General features: G+C 43.4%; 1 protein-coding gene across 3 annotated transcripts in view; it reads left to right on the forward strand.

Annotated features, from left to right (window-relative positions):
- MRPL11 (mitochondrial ribosomal protein L11) overlaps positions 1 to 19581 on the forward strand; it is a 61552-nt gene that overhangs the window by 41007 nt on the left and 964 nt on the right. The window contains exon 2 of one of the 3 annotated variants that reach the window (XM_087698078.1): positions 17245 to 17262. The exons of the other annotated variants lie outside the window; for them this stretch is intronic. The gene's annotated coding sequence lies outside the window, so the exon portion shown is untranslated. Of the gene's footprint in view, positions 1 to 17244; positions 17263 to 19581 lie in introns of those variants that run through there. 3 annotated transcript variants of the gene reach the window in all.

The raw sequence follows: 19581 nt of genomic DNA on the forward strand, positions 1-19581 counted from the left end.
GTTCCCCAAGAAGTGTGGTCGGGCAAGCCACCTTTATATGCTCACCTGAAAGTGTTTGGCTGCGAGGCTTTTGTGCACATTCGTAAAGAAAAACGCAGCAAACTTAAGCCAAAGTCCTGTAAATGTATATTCCTAGGATATGGTGACGAGGGGGAAATGGGATATAGATTGTGGGATCCGAAGAAAAGGAAAGTAGTACGCAGTAATGATGCTATCTTCCGGGAAGATCGCATGCACAAACAACCCGAAAAGACGAAGGAGGTCCGTAGGGTTGTATTCCGAGAAGAAATACAATTTGGACAGCAAAATGTGCCCGCTGTACAGCAGCAAATACCTGCTGTAAATGAACCTGTAAATGTAGGAAATGATGCTGGAAATGATCAGCCAGCTATTGCCCATGAAAATGAGCCATTACATGTGCAGGAACAGCCCGGACAACAAGCTGTTAATGCTGATTTGCAGGCTGAAATGCCAAGACATCATGCTGAAAATGGAAATTTGCAGGAACAGCCAGCAAACAATGACCATTGGGTTAGAAGATCGTCTAGGGCTACTAGACAACCTGACAGATTTGTTCCTGGTGCAATTAATGTGGCTGAGTATGCCATGTTGACAGACTGTGGTGAACCGTCTTGCTTCAAGGAAGCAATGGACAGACAGGACAGCAAGAAATGGTATAAAGCCATGCTGTCAGAAATGCAATCTCTTGACAAAAATGACACTTGGGACTTGGTGCAGTTGCCTAAAGGGCAGAAAACCTTTCCATGCAAATGGGTTGACAAAATGAAGGTCACTTCTGGTTCCTCACCAAAGTACAAAGCAAGATTGGTTGCAAAGGGATACAAGCAGGAGCATGGTGAAGGAAAGCGAAAATGCCCAAGTGGTGTGCGCAGCGAGAATGGAGTGTGTTCAGCAGTAGAGAGTGCAGAGAGAGTAGAGACTTGAGTTGGGTGTGTACCAGTGTAGCACACACAAAGAATGAAATAATGTATTTATGTTTTAGGGTACGATACATTTACACCCGCAAGAGTGTTGTCACATGTACAAGTAAAATATATACACGGGAAGTGTAGTGAAGGGCCTTTACACCCAACAACCTCCCACTTAAAGGTTATGAGCAAACTTTAAACCAACTCCCACTAGTCGAATGCAATGCTCATGCTGAGCCTTTGCAAGATTTTTTGTGAGAGCATCTGCAAGGTTATCTTGTGTTTTGATCTTAGTCAGTGTGACTAGACCATCATCCAAAACTTGTCTGATAAAGTGGTACCGTACATCAATATGTTTAGTACGTGCATGAGACATGGCATTCCTAGCCAGACATATAGCACTCTGGCTATCACATCCAAGTACAGGTGTTTTGGTGGGCAGCCCAAAATCATTGACCAAGCGACCAAGCCAAACAACTTCTTTCGAAGCTTCAGTGGCTGAGTCAAGGTAAATATATACCCACTAGTAGACTTGCGAGTATCCAAGTCACCTGCCATGACTGCATCACAATATCCCTGCAGATCTAATGTACCCTTTCCATAGCAAATACATTTTCTTTGTGTGCCCTTAAGGTATCGAAAGATGCATTTCACTGCCTCCCAATGTGCTTTGCAAGGGTTCGACATAAACCTGCTCACAATTCCCACTGCATGAGCAATGTCAAGTCTAGTGGCAACCATAGCATACATGAGTGATCCACAAGCTGAAGCATAAGAAACACCCTTCATAGAGTTGGCTGCCATGTCATCTTTTGGGCAATCAGCTTTGCTAAGCTTAAGGTATGGTGGTAATGGAACACCAAGTGACTTAGCATCTGTCATAGAGAAACGATCAAGCACTTTGTTGATATACTTTTCTTGTGAGAGAAATAAGAGCTTCTGCTCTCTATCTCTCGTCACACGCATGCCCAAAATATGTTCAGCTGCACCCAAGTCCTTCATGGAAAAGGCTGAATTCAGCTGTCTTTTCAATGCATTAACCTGGCTCTCATGCTTACCAACAATAAGCATATCATCCACATAAAGCACAAGGATAATAAGGCTTCCATTATCAGCCTTCTTTGTGTATAAGTAGTGATCTGCATTGCTTCTTTTAAACCCATGTGAGAGCATGAAGGCATCAAACTTCTTATACCACTGTCTAGGAGCTTGTTTTAAACCATACAAGCTTCTCTTAAGCTTGCACACCAAATGCTTCTTTCCTGGCATAACAAAGCTCTCTGGCTGTTTCATATACAGCTCTTCTTCTAAATCACCATGCAGGAATGCAGTTCTAACATCCATCTGATCAAGTTCAAGATCCATAGATGCAACAATGGCAAACAATACCCAAAGAGTGGTCATTTTGACAACAGGTGAAAAAACGTCCTGAAAGTCAATCCCCTCTTTCTGAGTATAACCCTTAGCCACAAGCTTGGCTTTGTATTTGGGTTTGCCATCCACACGTTTGATTTTGTAGACCCACTTGTTAGGAATAGCTTTTCTATCTTTGGGCAATGAAACCCTTAAGTGGTTATAGGAAGCAGGTTTGCCAGACCAAACCTCTTCAGGGATGCCACTATCAAGTGCACGATGTGGAGATTGGTTGCAAATATGCACCGCGGTTTTAAGTGCCTCTCCCCAAAACAATTGCGGGAGATTAGCTGTGGATAGCATGCATCGAATCTTCTCACATAAAGTGCGATTCATTCGCTCAGCCACACCATTAGATGACGGATTATAAGGGGCTGTAAGCTCTCGTTTAATCCCATTTTCATCACAAAAACTATTAAATTGTTTAGATACGTACTCTCCCTCATTATCTGTTCTTATGCATTTCAGTTTTAAGCCCTTTTGAGTACTAACAAATGCATAAAACCTTTTAAAAGCATCCAATGCCTCACTTTTCTGCTTAAGCAAATAAACCTATAGCTTTCTAGAGTGGTCATCAATAAAAGACACAAAATAACGGAAACCACTATGAGTTTTTATTGGCATGGTACATATATCGGAATGGACTAAATCCAAGATACATGCCTTCCTAGAGGCTCCATGAGAGTATGAACTCTTTACATGTTTTCCAAAGACACAGTCATCACAAAAGTCAAGCTTTGAGTTTTTCACATAAACTCTTTCAAGTGAAGAAAGTGCATCCAAACCCTTTTGGCTCATGTGTCCAAGACGCTTATGCCATAGCTCCATGTGTGACTGTACTTCTGCAACTGCAACAAACTTTCCAGGAAGTGCCTTGCAATGAAGATAATACAAAGTTCCCTTTTTACCACCTCTAGTGACCAGCATAGATCCTTTCTGTATTTTCCACATTCCACCACCAAAGGTAGTGTAGTAACCCCTGCTATCTAACTGCCCAACAAAAAGCAAGCTCTTCTTAATGCCAGGTACATACCTAACATCATGAAGAATCAATTCCTGGCCATTTTCAAGAGCCAGGTGTATGGTGCCCACTCCTTCAATATCACATGCATGATTATTCCCTAGGTAAACTTTCCCAAGATTACCTGCTGCATAAGTAGAAAAACACTCCAGAGATGGAGTTACATGAAATGAGGCACCACTATCAACAATCCACGATTGTGACAAACCATCATGAGCAGATAACAAGGCATCTATCACATCCCTTTTAGTAATATACATATCTTCCACTGTCATAGCATGTGGATCTGAAGATGCAACCAACAAATCAACATCTTTATCTTCTTCTATCTCCTCAATGACAACACTAGATACCATATTTGCCTTTTCTGTTTCTTTAGGGGTAGAGTTGCTATCCTTCTCATTCTTTTTGCCTTTTGCATTAGCTTGCTTCTTGCGTTCTTGCTCCTTCTTATAGTACCTGCAATTGGGCTTTTTATGCCCTTTGCGTCCACACTGATAGCAAGTGACATCTTGCTGTTTTTCTTTGCTTTTGCTGCGATTTTATACTTATTTGCAGCATTTGACTTCTTTTCAGTCCGTCCTCTAACATTATAGGCTGATCCATTGTTTTCCCCACTAGACTTGCGTTTAATCTCCTTATTGAGGATAGAACCACGTACACCATCAAATGTCAAGTTGGGATTGTTGCTCAATGACACAACCAATGCTTCCCATGAATTTGGCAAAGTCATGAGCAAGAAGATAGCCTTTAGCTTAGGATCAAAAGCAGGCAAGCCTGCATCCTGTAACTGACTCAAAATACCTGTAAATGCAGCCAAATGCTCTGAGGCGGGCTTAGACTCATCAAGCTTTAAGTTAACTAACTTTCGCATGAGATGAATCTGATTAACAGGAGTAGTATTCTCATACGTAGCCTTGAGTTTCTCCCAAACTGCATATGCATTGTTGAGTTCCTTGATATCAACCAAGATATCATCAGTAACTGCCATTTTGATGTAAGTAATGGCCTTTTTATTCATTTTAGCCCAATCTTCATGTGACAAAGCAGCAGGTTTTTGTTCTGCCAAAGCATCTTCACAATCCTTCAGAAAAAGGATACCTTGCATACGATCTTTCCAAAGATCAAAGCCATTGCCATCAAATTTGCGAATCTCAAAAAGATTCTTTGTGTCAGCAGTGGATGCACTTCCAGCCATTTTTCAGCAATAAATTTCTGCAATAGAATGCTGAATGCAATCAGCCAATAGCAAGGTTGCTGTATATAACAGCAAATACACAAACTTGCACTTCAAAGTGTGCCCAAGAAGCAGATATTTTGCTGTAATTTCAGTCCAAAGGGCTGATTACAGCATATACACAAAGCAAATCTGATACATATGCATACAAGACAGCTCCCACTTCAATAATACATCACCGTAATACCCAAATGCAATAACCCGAGTGCTGTATGTGCCACTGTTTCACTGCACAATGAGCATTCAGCAATACATGTACCAAGAGAAGCTGCCTTTTCATAACATTTGATACATCCCAAGTCCAAATTTCTCCCACTTAGCAGTGAATTTGCTGCTGTAGTTCCACTGTCAAAGCACAAATCGGCTCAAAATACATCACTAATGTGAAAAGCCCCAAATTTTCTGCAATAAATCTGCCCCAATTGCATTAATACATGTTCCCGAGAGCATAAAACGGGCAAATTCAGCAAATTTCCATAAAATTTTGCAAAAGCCCCAAATTTTCCGGGTCCAAGTGTGCACGAATGTCAACCAATTTGACTTAGCTGAGCAAAATTTCACCAATACAGCAAAAGGCCCAAATTTTATGGGTCCAATGTTGAGAAATTGTACTCAAACGAGCAAAATTTCACCAAATTTGGCGAAATCCCCAATTTATACGCGCACAATGTCTGCAATTTTGACGCAGATGTCTGTATTATGCATGAACAGCACTAAATCTGGAAAAGCCCCTAATTTTCTGGCTCAAATCTGCACAAATCTGAGAACTGTGCTTGCATGCGCGAACCGGGGCCTGTTTTAATGTGACAAGTCACAAAAAATTGCAAAAATGACTGTCGTGACCTGTCAGCTGATCACGCTGATCAGAAACGAACTGCCGCCTGTCCACGCTGACCACGTTAGCTGTTGCTTGACTGTCGCTGAGCAGATTTGGCTGTCGCTTGTCCACGCTGACCTGTTTCTGACCTGGCGACTGTCTGTCCAGCTGTCGCCTGTGTAAAACGTGACCTGAACACTGTCGCCTGATTGTCCTGAACAGAAACGTGACCTGGAAAGATGACGACCTGACCTGTGCTGACCTGGAATGGCTGCGCCTGACCTGTCTGGTTACAGACTGAGCAAAAACGAGCCTGCAGCACTGTCGCCTGTTTCGCGCGTGCTCTCGCCTGACCAGCAGAGATGACGACTTGCTGATTTCTCACAAGCGAAGCACTGGCGATGTCTCGCACAGGCTCCGGGAAGCGCGCACACCTTAGCCGAAGCTCTGATACCAGCTTGAAGGAAAGCGAAAATGCCCAAGTGGTGTGCGCAGCGAGAATGGAGTGTGTTCAGCAGTAGAGAGTGCAGAGAGAGTAGAGACTTGAGTTGGGTGTGTACCAGTGTGGCACACACAAAGAATGAAAGAATGTATTTATGTTTTAGGGTACGGTACATTTACACCCGCAAGAGCGCAATCACATGTACAAGTAAAATATATACACGGGAAGTGTAGCAAAGGGCCTTTACACCCAACACATGGAATTTATTTTGATGAGATTTTCTCTCCTTTAGTCAAGATGACTACATTGAGAACCATTTTGGGCTTGGTTGCAATTGAGGATATGGAGCTCATACAGATGGATGTAAAGACTGCGTTTTTACATGGTGATCTGTATGAAAACATAAATATGCAGTAGCCTGAAGGCTTTGTTGAACAAGGGAAAGAACAAATGGTCTATAAACTCAAAAGGAGTTTGTATGGGCTGAAACAAGCACCAAGAGAATGGTATCATAAGTTTGATACATTCATGCAGTCCCAAGGCTTTCATAGAAGTCAAGTGGATCACTGCTTGTACACCAAGAAGGCAACAGATGATAGCCTGATTATCTTGGTTTTGTATGTTGATGACATGTTGATTGCTGGCAGGGATACTCATGCCTTGGATTCATTGAAGCAAAGTCTTTATGGCAGCTTTGACATGAAGGATCTGGGTGATGCAAATCACATTCTTCGCATGCGAATATTCAGAGATAGATCTAAAGATTTACTCTATCTATCTCAGTAGGAGTATATCTGTAAAGTTTTGCAGCGTTTCAATATGGAAGGGGGGGAAAACAATTGGGGTTCCATTGCCTCCATATGTGAAACTCAGTGTAGAGGACAGCCCTACATTTGATGATGAGAAGGTTGAAATGGCCAAGACACCATATGCTTCAGCTGTTGGCAGTTTGATGTATGCTATGGTTGCTACACGTCCTGACATTGCTTTTGCTGTGGGAGTGGTTAGCAGATACATGGCAACCCCTGGCAAGAAGCATTGGGATGCAGTGAAAGGTATTATGAGATACCTCAAAGGCACAAAGGAGATGTGTATCTGCTTTGGAAAGCAGAAGGCATCTGTTGTTGGCTTTACGGATGCAGACTATGCTGGTCATGCGGATTGCAGGAAGTGCTCTTCTGGGTATGTGTTTACTTTCAGAGGAGGAGCGGTCTCTAGGATCTCCAGGCTACAAAAGTGTGTTGCATTGTCTACTACAGAGGCAAAGTATGTAGCTGCCAACTGAGGCATGTAAGGAGGCTTTATGGCTTTCACGTCTGGTGGGAGAGCTTGACATCACAGAGTTACTTATTCTCCATTGTGATAGTCAGAGTGCTATAATTCTAGCACGGAATCCTGTCTTTCATGCGAAGACAGCACATTCAGGTGAAGTACCACTTCATTAGAGATGTACTTGACAGCAAGAGCATTGAGCTTGTCAAAGTGTATACAGATGATAGTCCTGTAGACCTTCTCACGAAGGGTCTTCCAGCAGAGCGGTTTGCTCATTGCCAACAGATGATGGGAGTTGGATAGTTGTATTTATTTGAGCTTTGTACATACTTAGACTTAGCTGATTCTTTTTTGGTCTTAAGGCACATTGCCTTTAGGTGGGAGGTTGTTGGGAATAAAGGGCCATCGTGCCTTTTATATGTGCACGGGTGTGAACACACCCTTAGTACATTGTACTTTCATACATATATCTATCTAAAACCTAAAGTTGTACACTCGTCATTGTACCGAAAAACGTGTTCACTCTCTACTCTGCTTACTTGCACTCTCTCTGTCTCTCTCTGAGAGTGTAAGGTCTGTCTACCTCTATCTCCAAGCCTCATCGACTCCTAAATAAACTTGAGCCAAAGTCCTGTAAATGCATTTTCCTAGGATATGGTGACGAGGGTGAAATGGGGTATAAATTGGGATTGTGGGATCTCGAGAAAAGGAAAGTAGTATGCAGCAATGACGTTATCTTCTGAGAAGATCGCATGCACAAACAGCCCAAAAAGACTGAGAAGGTCCGTAGGGTTGTATTCCAAGAAGAAATACCTTTTGGACAGCAAAATGTGCTCGCTGTACAGTAGCAAATACCTGCTGTAAGTGAACCTGTAAATGCAGGAAATGATACTGGAAATGATCAGCCAGCTATTGCCCATTAAAATGAGCCATTACATGTGTAGGAATAGCCAAGACAACAAGTTGTTAATATTGATTTGCAGGCTGAAATGCCAAGACAGCATGTTGAAAATGAAAATTTGCAGGAACAGCCAGCAAACAATGACCATTGGGTTAGGAGATCGTCTAGGGCTACTAGACAACCTGACAGATTTGTTCCTCGTGCAATTAATGTGGCTGAGTATGTCATGTTGACAGACTGTGGTGATCCGTCTTGCTTCAAGGAATCAATGGAGACACAAGACAACAAGAAATGGTATAAAGCCATGCTGTTAGAGATGGAATCTCTTGAAAATAATGGCACTTGGGACTTGGTGCAATTGCCTAAAGGGCAGAAAACCCTTCCATGCAAATGGGTTTACAAAATGAAGGTCACTTCTAGTTCCTTACCCAAGTACAAAGCAAGATTGATTGCAAAGGGATACAAGCAAGAGCATGGAATTGACTTTGATGAGATTTTCTCTCCTGTAGTCAAGATGACTACATTGAGAACCATTTTGGGCTCGGTTGTTGCAGTTGAGGATATGGAGCTCATACAGATGGATGTAAAGACTGCATTTTTACATGGTGATCTGCATGAAGACATATATATGCAGCAGCCTGAAGGGTTTGTTGAACAAGGAAAGGACAAAATGGTATGTAAATTCAAAAGGAGTTTCTATGGGTTGAAACAACACCAAGAGAATGGTATCATAAGTTTGATACATTCATGCAGTCCCAAGGCTTTCATAGAAGTCAAGTGGATCATTGCTTGTATACCAAGAAGACAGCAGATGGCAGCCTAATTATCTTGGCTTTGTATGTAGATGACATGCTGATTGCTGGCAGGGATACTTGTGCCTTGGACTCACTGAAGCAAAGTCTTCATGGCAGCTTTGACATGAAGGATCTTGGTGATGCAAATCACATTCTTAGCATGCGAATACTCAGAGATAGGTCGAAAGGATCACTTTATCTATCTCAGCAGGAGTATATTTCCAAGGTTTTGCAGCGTTTCAATATGGAGGGGGGAAAAACAATTGGGGTTTCATTGCCTCCATATGTGAAACTCAGTGCAGAGGACAACCCTACATCTGATAATGAGAAGGCTGAAATGGCCAAAATACCATATGCTTCAATTGTTGGCAGTTTGATGTATGCTATGGTTGCTACACGTCCTGATATTGCCTTTGCAGTGGGAGTGGTTAATAGATACATGGCAACCCCTAGCAAGGAGCATTGGGATGTAGTGAAAGGTATTATGTGATACCTCAAAGGCACAAAGGAGTTGTGCATCTACTTTGGAAAGCAGAAGGCATCTGATGTTGACTTTATATATGCAGACTATGCTTGTCTTGTGGACTGCAGAAAGTCCACTTTTGAGTATGTGTTTACTTTCACAAGAGGAGCAATCTCTTGGATCTCTAGGCTACAAAAGTGCGTTGCATTGTCTATTACAGAGGCAGAGTATGTGGTTGCCACTGAGGCATGCAAGGAGGCTTTATGACTTTCACGTCAGGTGGGAGAGCTTAGCATCATAGAGTTACTTGTTTTCCATTGTGATAGTCAGAGTGCTATCATGCTAGCACGGAATCCTATCTTTCATGCAAAGACAAAGCACATACAAGTGAAGTACCACTTCATTAGAGATGTACTTGATAGCAAGAGCATTGAACTTGTCAAAGTGCATACAGATGATAATCTTGCAGACCTTCTCACGAAGGGACTTCCAGCAGAGCGGTTTGCTCATTGCCAACAGATGATGGGAGTTGGATAGATATATGTATTTCAGCTTTGTATATACCTAGACTTAGCTCATTTTTTTCTCCTCTTAAGGCACATTGCCTTTAGGTGGGAGGTTGTTGGGAATAAAGATCCATCGTGCCTTTTATATGTGCACGGGTGTGAACATACCCTTAGCACATTGTACTTTCATACATATGTCTATCTAAAAAACCTAAAGTTGTACACTCGTCATTGTACCGAAAAACGTGTTCACTCTCTACTCTGCTTACTCGCACTCTCTCTGTCTCTCTCACTGTGCGTAAGGTCTGTCTGCCTCGATCTCCGTGTCTAACCTTTTCCTACATTAAATGTGCTCGGGTGTGATCACACCCTTAGTCCTTGTACTTATACATATATATCTATCTAAAAATCTAAAAGGTACACACTCGTCATTGTACCTATAAACGTGCTCACTCTCTGCTATTGCTCTATCTCACTCTCTCTCTCTCTCTCTCTCTGCACTTGACGAACACCTACTGTTTTGATCTTCGTGTTTGACCCGTCACTACAGATTGTGGCAAGAAGGGTCCTATGGACTAGATTGGAAATCGGGGACTCGTGCCTTAGAGTCCTCAATGTTTATGCTCCTACTGAGGTTAGGACACGCAACAGGATCTGGGTGGAGATCGCAACAGGACTTTCAAAGGTGGACTCTTGGATTGTTGGAGGAGACTTCAATAACTTGGAGACCTTAGAGGACCAGGAAGGTAGAGGCATAGATTTCTAGGGTATGGCAGGGGAGGAGCAGGAAGCATGGAAGGTCTTCCTCCTTGCAGCAGGAGCACGTGATGCTTGGCGGGATCCAGCTTTTCACAGGAGGGAGGGGCCGTTGGACTTCTCTTGGGGATACAGGTGGCTGGGAGGAGCTCTTTTGGAGCGGCTGGACCGGTTCTATGTGGGAGAGTGGGGGTGCTCTCGTGGAGGTGAGAGAGGCGTAGCTACACAAGCTGTGCAATTGCAATGATACCAACTGTGCAAAGTGTGGTTGGTGGGCATGGCTAACAATGCTAACCAGGTCAGCTAGTATGTTTTCACTCTAAAATATGATGCAATGCATTGGATTTTTTAGTGAACCTTCTAAAACTTAAAGTATATGCTTTTAGCAAAATGTAAAATATGTTGTTTCCCAAAAGGTTAGTGACTGCACTTTGTCTGATCATTGCCTGGTTCTCCTCACTTGATGCTCTTGCTTCAGCCATAGCAGCTAGAAACGTCAGGAACTTTTAGAAACGAAATGTTAGAAACGTGTTTCGTAAGTTTCTTTCAAGAGTAGGGATTTTTAGTAGTTTTGACTGGGGAAAGAGGTTCTAAACCTTTATGGAACTCTCTCTTAAACAAAGAATGGCTAATTGAGCTTGAGTGATAATAGAGTCAATTGAGAATAATACATTATATGCTACGTATCCATGATCCATTATTGACTTGTCACTTATGTCAAAGTTAGTCTTTGAACAAGCTATACTATGGTTTAGAACTCAAAAATTATGATTCATACATATCATACAAATAAAATTAAAATTAACATGTAAATAGCCTATCTATAATATGGACTAAGTCAAGTTGCAAGATCATGATTCTCATTTCAAAACAAACTAACAAAATGTCAAAATCAAGAAAGAATCGTAATATATTAGAAATAACTCATAAATGAAACTAAAGTCGTATAATGTTCAAATCTCAGGGTAAGAATATATACTAGATTGACAAAGTCCAATAACTCATTCAAAATCTTGAGCCCTCACGAGTCATTACATATCATCGTCATCATGTTTAACATTGCCTATTAGTTTTTGTAAAAAAAACCATGTTTTGGGTTTCAACTCACAAAAAAAATAAAAAAAAGTTAAAAACGCCTACGTTTTTAACTCTCAAAAACGTTTCGTACTTTAAGAAACGTTTTGTAAGTTTCAAATTCAAAGAAACGGGTTTCTTAGCTGCTATGGCTTTAGCCCATGCCACGCAATCTTGTCGGATCCTAGACTCGATCTACAGTAGGGAGGAGGTGAGGAGGCAGATTGAGCAGCTCTGGACTAGGGAGCGGACTAGGGTGGACCGGATTGCAGAGGAGGTTGTAGAGGCCTTAGGATCTGTTAGGAGGTAGCCCTACAGGCCAGGCAGCAGAGTTGGGAGGAGGAGAGAGCACTCCGACGAGACCTAGCAGTCACTCAGAGACTACTCCAAGACGCACCAGGGCATTCCACTCTTACCACACAGGAGGTGCGTGCATGGGCAGCCCTCGCTGGCCTTGAGGATAGGCGCTCTGAGTTCTCCTTCCGCACCTCAGCAGCTTTTTGGGCGCAGAAGGGGGACACGATGTGTAGGGAGTTTTTTTAGGTGCATCTGCCTCGCACCTCAGGAGACTAGATTCGCAGCCTACATGATTAGTACAGGAGGATTCGCTCTAGCCTAGATGAGGTGTTGGAGATTGCCATTGACTTCTACAGATACTTTTTTCAGTAGGAGGCAGTCTCAGCTAGAGTACAACGATGTAGACTGCAGGTCTGGGATTGCATTTATCCCTTGTCACAGAGGAGATGGCATGCTCCCTCCTAGACGCCTTCACATAGAAGGAGCTAGTTGAGGCCTTCAATGTATAGGATGGGCAAAAATGCCTGGGAGAGGATGGTCTTTCTAAGGCCTTCTTCACTATCTACTGGGAGGTGGTGAAGGACCCTCTACTACTAGCCTTTTGGTAGATTTTCTGCCCAGGACGGATGCCAAGGAGTTTATCGGCAGGTCTTGTTAGTCTTCTCCCCAAAGGAGGAGATCGGTTGTTGGAGCTGTCCCAGTGGAGACCGATCACCTTGTTGTATGTGGCCTATAAGGCCCTGGCAAAGATGATCGAGAGTCGACTCCGCCCCGTGCTTCCAGACATCATTCATGACACCGAGACATGTTTTGTCCAAGATAGGAGCATCCTAGACAATGTCTTTACTTTTTTTGAGGCGATCGAGTGGGCTCAACACAGTGATCAGGGATTGGCAATACTCCTCCTGAACTTTGAGAAGCCCTATGATCGGGTTGACTGGGACCTCTTAGAGGGCACCATGGAGAGGTTGGGCTTCCTAGGCGTGGATTTGCGGGGTTTCGACACTTTATAGATCGACCACTAGCAGGTTCTTATTGGTGGTAAGAGGGGGGGAGGGGGGGAGTTTCGGCTAGAGAGATCTATCCGGTAAGGCTGTCCTCTTGCCCTGTATTTTTTCCTACTCTTTGCGGAGGCGATGCCCTATTTCCTTCGCTCACAAGTAAGCGGGCTACGTGGCCTTCAACTTTCGGTGAGGGAGGAGATTGAGCTTCTGGACTCGGAGTATGTAGATGATACTGTTCTTTATGTAGAGGATGATGAGTTGATGTTGGAGAGAGTGAGACTAGCTCTGGAGGTATTTTGCACTGCAGCTGGAGCAAAAATCAATTGGCGAAAGTCGGTTGGTTTTCTTACATATCTTGACTTTAACACGGAGTGGAGTGTCCATCTAAGGTTCAGATGGATGAAACCGTCCGATATCTAGGGTTTCAGGTGGGACTAGATATCACTCTTGCCCAACAATTTCTTCCAATTCTCGACTCTATTAGGTGGAAGTTGACCTACTGGAGCACAATCCTCCTTTCTTTAGCGGGCCGAACCCTGGTGGTCAACTAGGTCCTCCTAGCGATGACTTGGTACATTGCCTCCTGTTGGTGTTTCTCCTCATCTTGTGTGGTTCAGCTTCGCCGCCTCTAGTGCGGAATTTTCATTGGGTTGGCTCAGACGGTTCCAGGGATTCCCGGGCCAAGATGGTGTGGCAACCATCATCCAACATTGGTCTGAGGGAGGGCTTGGGATCATTGACCCAGAGTTCCAGAGCCTAGCCCTTTTGGGCAAACTAGTGGTTCGTGGTCTCACACCAGGTGGGCAGACCTGGAAGGTCTTTTTGCGGAAGGGTCTCCAGGAGTGTAGTTGGTGGGGGTTGGAGGCCATCCTTGAGGTGGATCTTCACGATTGCCCAGATCACGCCACCCAGATCTTCCTTCCTCCATAGCTTACTTCGAGTGTGGTCGGGCCTTGGCAAGGCCCTAGTTCATAGGCCCCCAGGATGCCAAGAGGAGATAGACTGCTAGCCGATGGTTTGGAACCCCTAGGTCAGAGATCGAGATGGGATATAGATAGGTGAGCGCTCCCACATCGAGTGGGCTGGCTGGGATGCTGGCCCTGCTTGTACTATCAGGACGTGGCGGGAGGTGTACAGGATTTGCGGATCAGGAAGTGTTGCAGTGGGAATCAGGATGTCAACGAGGAGTTGAGGTGGGGAGGAGGGAGATTGACTTAGCGATCCCTCACGAGTGGCTAGACCCCTCGATCTGAGAGCCGGTGGAGCCTGGGAGGTGTGGGTTGCTAGATTCTCACCGGCAGGTATCCCCTTATAGGTGGTAGGTAGAGTGGGTGGTGCCCCCTGTGGGACTTTCTTTACCGTGCAGGATGGGGGGCGTTTGGTTCTTGACAGAGGGCAACATGATGAGGAGATTGGTGTCCTTTCCTGGAGGAGGATTCGTGTGGTTGGACTCCAGGGGAAGACTTGGTGATTGGACCCTTATGTGCCATGGGAGGAGTTTCAAGAGTGGTGCCTTTGGATATGGGAGAGCAAGCCACTTGATGAGTTAGAGTGGGATCTTGGAGAGTGGCTATGGCTGGCCACTGCCGTCGCTAAGAAGCCTCTGAGGTTCTTGGAGTACACAACTAGGATTGGTAGACGTGTACTGATGTAGGAGGACATGGATTGGGCGCCTTCACGCAACAGATACTAGGCAGAGGATAACATCACGGATGCCTTCTGTCGGACCTTCTGGTGTCACCTATGAGATAGTTGGAGCTGAGGAGGGTGTCGTATTTCCTTTGGCTTTTGGCACATGGGGGTCTGGCTGTTGGGAGTTGGTTGGTTCAGATGCAACAAGATGGAGGTTGTAAGCGCTGCTCACAGTAGCTCTTGAAAACTCCAAAGCACTGCCTTTGTTCTTGTGAGGCGGCATAGCTCGTGTGGAGAGGAGGCTGCCGTATTCTCCAACGAGTGGCACCCAACCTTGGTTGCATCTCGTGGGGGGACTTTTTGCTAGCGGGCAGTTAGCTAGGGCCATCACCTTTTGTATGAGGCGGGGATGTAGGACATGATCTTTCTCATCGAGGCTGTATCTTGTGCAGTGGTCAAGGCTTGGAGGCTTTACCTAGCTGCCAAGTATTGGAGCCCACATCAGAGCGCTCAGAGGTATGAGAGATCATAGGGAGTCTTATAGGATGGCACATTTGGAAGGCATGCTGTCAAGTGGTCTTTCGCGGGGAGTGCGTTTCAGTATATGCAACTTTGGCAGAGTTGTGGATCTCCATCATCCACTCCCTCCGCGGCTGTTGGGACTAGGTACAAGGCGAGTCTCATGCTCGCCAGGAGCTCCGTTTTCACTTTCTGCTCACTTGGGGCGGCCATGACCTATTCTTCACAATGCAGGCGGGCAGCCCTAGATGGTGATACACCCCCCCCTCCATGGCTTCTTGCCCCCATTCCCCCCTAGACCTCCTTGAGAGGCTTGTATACATGATGGACTTGTGATTTGCATCAGCTCCAGCTAGTCTGTTGAGCACGCACGCTTTGTTGTAATCAGCCTTGTGAGTAATATAATTAGCCACATTTTACTTGCAAAAAGAGTGTGCATGTAAGCACGACATCCAAAATTCTAAGGGAATGTTGTAGTTAGATCTTGGTTGAAGATATACATCGAAGTGTTAACAACCTTAGTCCATGCTTGCTCATGGAGCTTTGTTGCGAATAGCATAGAGCGTGCCATGTTCGTGATTATTTGCTCTCTATCGTGTAAATATTTAGAGAACTCATTGGATATAAACTCACCACCATTGTCACTCCTGATGGTACCCAGACAAATGCCCCTCTAAATTTACACTAATCACATCCATGTGGAGAAATATGCGAAGGTGTCAAATTTATGCTTTAAGAAGCACACCCATATATATCTTGAAAAATTATCGACTATTAAAAAGAACTACAACGTGCCATCAATGGCTGTAGTAGACGCTAGCCCACATCGGTCAACATGAATTAATCTAAGAGGCCCCTTAGCTCTATGAGTGGTTTACTAAGGAAACAAAATGTGGTGTTGTTTCTCAAGCTGATAAGCTATATAGACATCCTCAGATAGTTTCAAGCAAGGAAGGGTATCCACCGTCTGACAACGTGACAACTCATACAGAGAGTTATACCCAAGATGTCCTAAGTGAAAATGCCATAGATGCTCCTCATTCGTCCCGAGTAGAAGGTAAGCATGAAACTAATGGAACTCAAAGCCCTCGGCAGTCAGCTAGGAGAGGAAATGGGTCATCTTATAGAGACCACTAGGGTGTACATTACCACAAGCAATCACTAAACCAGTTTGGGCATTAAGTACCTTGATTGTGGTTGTAGTTAAGCAAACAGCTCACCCCAATTGGTAAACATGCTAAAGGATCAGAATCACCCAAGGTTAGGGGACATAATAGACATTGTCTAATGTAACAAAATCAGGGCTGGTGTTAGTATCAAACTTGGCACGATCTAGACCTTGGATCTTGACTGAGGAGTCGTTCCCACATTGGACATTCTTGACTGCAGGGGCTCGGGCGAGAAAAATGTCATGAATGGGGTCATGTGATGTGTGGCTCCACCATCCACAATCCAAGCAGTTGAAGAGCTAATTGGTCGGATAGAGTGGGCCTTTACGTTTGCCTCCTTGTGGGCAACTTGCGAATGTGGACCAAGTTCTTGACCTCGGATGTCTCCATAGAGATGAGGTGTGCTTGAGGATGAAAGTCCATGGATGGTTCAACAAATGTGGGTCTATGATCTCCACTACCCCTGATTTTTGTTGCCACAACCTTGCCTCTCGTGTTTGGGGGTTACCATGAGACTAAGGGGTGAGCCTTTTGACAATGTTGTCAGTACCTATTTTTCTTGGGCACATTCTACCACCTCAGTTTGGGAGAGAATTGGGAGTTCACTTGTGATTCAATGTTTTGAGTTTTTGGTTTTGGTTTTGATGAAGATGACCCATGCTATCAACTTGTAAAAGGTTTCAGTTTACTTTCTCTGCCTTTTGATAGATGATCGACGAAATCCACCGTGATTGGACTCCAAGAGGAGTTTGAGAGTGAAAGCTTGAGAGTTCAGGACTTTTTGATAAAGGCTGAGCTCATGCACACTGTAAAGGACAACAAACATTTACATTGGATTGCTTTAATCCTATGCATGCCTTTGAAAGTGTCGCACACTTTCAAAAGCACAACTACTTTTTGTTGGGCTTCTAGTATAGATTGCATTCTCTTGATCAGTTCCAATTGTGGATATGCCCGCGACACATGCTCAATGATGAATTTTTGTTTAGTTTATACAGATGCATGAGGAGGATTTCTCTCTAGATGCTGTCATGCTCCATGCATATTGAGAGCTTAATGCAACACAGGAGCAATGGAGAATGACGAAGAGATACATGCTGAGGTCCACAGGCTAGGGCTATTGGAAAATCATGAGATTGTGCACGGCCATACTGTGGCAACACAAGGCTATTGCCAATCTCTTGAAATGTGCTGGTATGCCCAGCATGGCTAAGTGCCAAGGCTCTAAACTAATTCGGATGGGCAGTTTGTATGTATGCATTTGAAATCTTTGAGAAATGTCAAAGTGACCAAGAAGGGCAAAGCGGTAGACACAACGATGAGGTTATTGGATGTCGTGGAAATTCTGTGCAATAATGCATTGGTGAAATGCACGCGAAGTTCAATAATAGTTTGATGGGGCTTCTAATATAGGATGTAGTCCCTTGGAATGCAAGTAGTAGAAATACTTGCCAATGACATGCTTAAGTCTTGCAAAATATCCCTTGGAGGGGATGTATTTGCAAGTCCTGATTCTGCCAATCACATGCTTAAGTCTTGCAAAATATCCCTTGGAGGGGATGTATTTGCCAAGGTGAAGTACATCTGGTGTTTCTGAAATGCTTCTTACTCTTGGATCTGCAGTACAGACATCACTGAATGAACAAGATCAAGCTAATGACATGTTAGCAACATGGCCATCTCTTTCTTGTGAGTCCAAATGGTCCATGGAGTCCGTGGGACATTGGAAGCTGTCCAATTTTATGGGGTTTGATCTTGGGCGATGTGTTGCTGCTTAATTACTCATTTTGGACTCGTTAATTGGGCACTCCGTGTTTTGAGTTTTGCCAATATGTTAGACAACTTTGTGGCAAGTTTGTGAAGTCTATATTTTGGTATTTAGTCCTCTTTCTTGCTTGCATGCTTTATTACACATTTGAGTTTGTTTCAAGTTACATATGCCTTCACTTCTGTTGTTTTTTGTGATTTTGGCATGGTATGATATCACTGCTTTCTTGACATCATCCTCACAAGTAGTTATGGTTGCATTGTGTTGTTTTGAGGGCTGCTACTGCATTTTGTTGATTCCTTGTGCTGTTGAACGTAAAACCTTTCCAATACTGCTCCTCTCTGAGGAACATCTTCCAATACCCCTAATTTTGTGTCCAACTAGCCAGGTAGACTTGTTTTTCTTTGCAAGTTCCTTGCACTTTCTGAAAGCAACAGGCTTTCCTGCCATTTTCTGAATAAGTTGACTCATTTGGGGCCACGAGTTCATCAAAGCAAGATGGTTTCTAGCACCCTTCTAAGAAAAGTACTAGGTTCTCTTCCCCATGGTCCGACTTAAGGTATGTAGTTCCTCTTTCCCACGCTGTGTGAGATATTCTAGACAGAGAAGAAAAGAGGGTTATGTAGTTCTTGATTAAAAATAGATTAGCTAAATATAGTGTAATCAATCCTACATGCTTACTCCCCTTGCAAGTGTTGGGACATAGAAGGGGCTGAGGCAACGAGCACTCGCCTGCAGAGCTGAATTGTTAAAATCGGGTCCCCTAAAGACCGGTTCTCCTTCAAAAAGAGGATTGTATGATTGTGGTAATTCTTGACCTAGGGATCATACACCTACAATGCTAAATTTCATGTTAAAGAGGATTTTATGATTGTACTAATTTTTGACCTAGGGATAATGCACGTACAATCTAAATTTAATGCTATGCTTTGCCAACTTGTCAACCTTTTAGGCTCAATTTCAAATATTGGTTGGCATAGTATGAACAATGATCTTATACCATTATATATATATATATATATATATATATATATATATATATATATATATATATATATATATTTATTTATTTATTTATTTATACGAGTCATATGTTGGCAAGCATCGAACTATCTAGCTCCTCCTTGACCTTAGCAAGGCTACATACTTACTAGCTTTAAGGGCTTGTTTACTAATATGTGTGCTTACTAGTTAATCCAACTTTTTTATGTTTCTTTTCCCTTATGTTACAACCACTTCAACAAATATTCTATTCTAATGTCTTAAGCGTAATATTTGGAATGAATGTGGGATGTATGAATGCAACATTGACTTTACTTACAAAAAGCCTTTGCAAAAGATACAAAAGGATGTCTTTTTGGTGAGTTTTTACTAGTCAAGCATGTGATATTGTTACAGCTACAACATAAGAGATCAAACACAACCCTAAGAACATTGACATATACTCAATTTGTTTAGTTAACCTCCATTGGCATCCTCAAAGTTAATGTGCATGTTACTCAAAAGTGCAACTTTTTCTTATGGTTAGGAATGCTCTTCAATGCACATGATTCATTTGAATGTAACA

The sequence above is a fragment of the Lygodium microphyllum genome, chromosome 2 (assembly GCF_053477565.2).
Source record: "Lygodium microphyllum isolate KBCC chromosome 2, Lygodium_microphyllum_v1.1.10, whole genome shotgun sequence".
Classification (NCBI taxonomy): Eukaryota; Viridiplantae; Streptophyta; class Polypodiopsida; order Schizaeales; family Lygodiaceae; genus Lygodium; species Lygodium microphyllum.